This window comes from Rhincodon typus, chromosome 1 (assembly GCF_021869965.1).
Source record: "Rhincodon typus isolate 14 chromosome 1, sRhiTyp1.1, whole genome shotgun sequence".
In the NCBI taxonomy this organism is placed as follows: domain Eukaryota; kingdom Metazoa; phylum Chordata; class Chondrichthyes; order Orectolobiformes; family Rhincodontidae; genus Rhincodon; species Rhincodon typus.
In genome coordinates, this window is record NC_063332.1 from 10,942,981 (window position 1) to 10,945,661 (window position 2,681).

Sequence of the window (2,681 nt, forward strand, 5' to 3'; positions counted from 1 at the left end):
CACACTCCCGCTCCCTTATACACACACTCCCACTCCCACACACACACACACACACACACACTCCTGCTCCCATATACATGCACACATGCACTCGCACAACCCCCTCTCTCTCACATACACACACACCCTCTGAGAGATAGTAGGAACTGCCGATGCTAGAGTCTGAGATAACAAGGTGTGAAGCTGGATGAAAGCAACAGGCCAGGCAGCATCAGAGGAGCAGGAAAACTGCCGTTTCGGGTCTGGACACTTCTTCTGAAGAAGGTCCAGACCCGAAACATCAGCTTTCCTGCTCCTCCGATGCTGCCTGGCGTGCTGTGTTCATCCAACTGTACGCACACCCTCTCATGCACCACCCCCCCACCACACACACACACACACACACACACACTCCCTCTTGCACACACACATACACACAATTACACAAACACTCCCTCTCGCGCACGCACTCACATCCTCTCTCTTACACATACACTCCCACGCACACTCCCACACACACAAGCTATAACAACACTACGTTAAGGGAGTTGAGGGGGAGCTTAAATGAGGAAGCCGAAGAAAAACTGAATACTACAAGAAGAATAGAAAATATAATAAAAAGGTGAAAAGATAGGAAGAAGGTGAAAAGCTAAGGGAGCCACAACATTGTCACCCAGCCAAATGTGGTTTGAGTTCTATGCACAAAGTACAATGAAGGAAATGCTGAAAACTTGAAGTAAAATTCTCAGATATATAAAAATGGAAATATTCAGTTATAGATTAGAAATATACAATTTATTTCCACAAGCTGTTTGTTAGCTAAGTAATGAGATTAAGATTAAAACTCAGCCCCTAATATGACAGTGTCATGAGCAATCTTAACAACGCTCTTATATAGTCAGCCCTGCCACTGCCTGCGCAGAAAGACCAACAGAGCACGAAGAGGAAATAATAAAGAATGGATAGAATAGGAAGAGAATTTTACAGCATAAATGGAGGCCATTTGACCCATCATGTCCGAACTGGCTCCTGAGAGAGTCACCCAGCTAGTCGCAAGCTCCGTTATCTCTGTAGTCTATCTCTGTAGTCCTCTAACTTCAAACATATAGCCAGTTTTCTTTTGAAACCGCCAATGGAATCCACCTCCACCACTCTCCCAGGCAGCACTTTACAACTCTCTGAGTAAAGAAGTTTCACCTCATCTCACTCCTAGCTTTCTTGCTGACAATCTTGAAATTGTGATCCTGAGTTACTGACGTACCAACTAGTGGAAACAGCATATCCTTCTTTAACTTGTCAAAATTGTTCACAAGTTTGAACATCTCAATAAGGTCACCCCATAACCTTCTCTGCTCCAGAAGAACTTCATTAACTAGCACAATATAACATTGTAGTTGAAGAGGAACAGTGCTAGATAGAGACTGGAGAAGTGCAGCTTGAAAGGATGGAGCAGACACTCACTGAGTACTCTGTCTGGGCTTTCTCAGTTGGGTGCAGTGAAAAGTGCACAGTGCTTAAGGGAGGAGAAATTCAAACAATCAGAAATGTGGAAATAGCACTGAGTAAGAAACAGAGAAAGCAGAATAGTTAACCAGCCCCGATGGTATCATTCCCAGAATATGGTCAGTGAGGAAACAATCAAACTATCCACCACAGTCATTCAAACAGTCTTAGACATTGAAATGATGTGCAAGGACAAGAGGGCAGCCAGTTGTAAATCCTCTGTTTGCAAAGAAAGTGGCTTTACCAGTGATGCCCACGTCACAGAAACAAATACAAAAAAAAGTAACAGTCAAGTTTCTAAAGGCTGTGATAAAAGGTCAAATTCATTTTGATTGAAACAATGGCAGGTTAATTAAAGATGGGCAGCATGGGTTTGCAAAAGGCACATCACTATTTGAGAACTCAATAGATTTTGTAATCATTGCAGCATCTTGATGTAATTTTTGTGAAAATTTACTTACAGATTGAGGCAGTCACTGACCAGCATTTATTGCCCATCCCTAATTGCCCAGAGGGCAGTTTAAGAGTCAATGACATTGCTGTGGGTCTGGAGTCACATGTAAGGATGGCAGATTTCCTTCCCCAAAGGACATTAGTGACCCAGATGGGTTTTTACAACAATGAACAGTGGGTATATGGTGATTATTAGGTTAGTTTGTTTTTTTGTTAAATTACAGAACTTTATTCAATTTAAATTTCGCCAACCGCCATCATGGGATTTGAAGCTGTACTCCCAAAACATTAGCCTGTGATGATAGATTAAACAACTCCAATGATATTATCACTGCACCACCAAATCCAATATCATACCAGGTTGACAAATGGACTGTTATTAGTTAAGGTGTTCCCACGGGGAATGTCAATCAGCCCCGATGGTATCATTCGCAGTTCTGAGTTCTGAGGAAGGGTCACCGGACCCGAAACATTAACTCTGTTTTTTCCTTCACAGATGCTGCCAGACCTGCTGAGCTTTTCCAGCAACTTTTTTTTTGTTCCTGATTTACAGCATCCACAGTTCTTTCGGTTTTTATTAAAACTACTCTATATCTATTTATGACATTTCAAGTACTTATCCAAGTATGTTTCAAAGTCTGTGAGGTACCCTGCCTCAACTACCCTTCCAGGCAGTGCTTTTCAGATCCTCATCACACACTGGTAAAAACATTTTCCTTCAAATTCCCTCAAAACCTCCTGCCTTT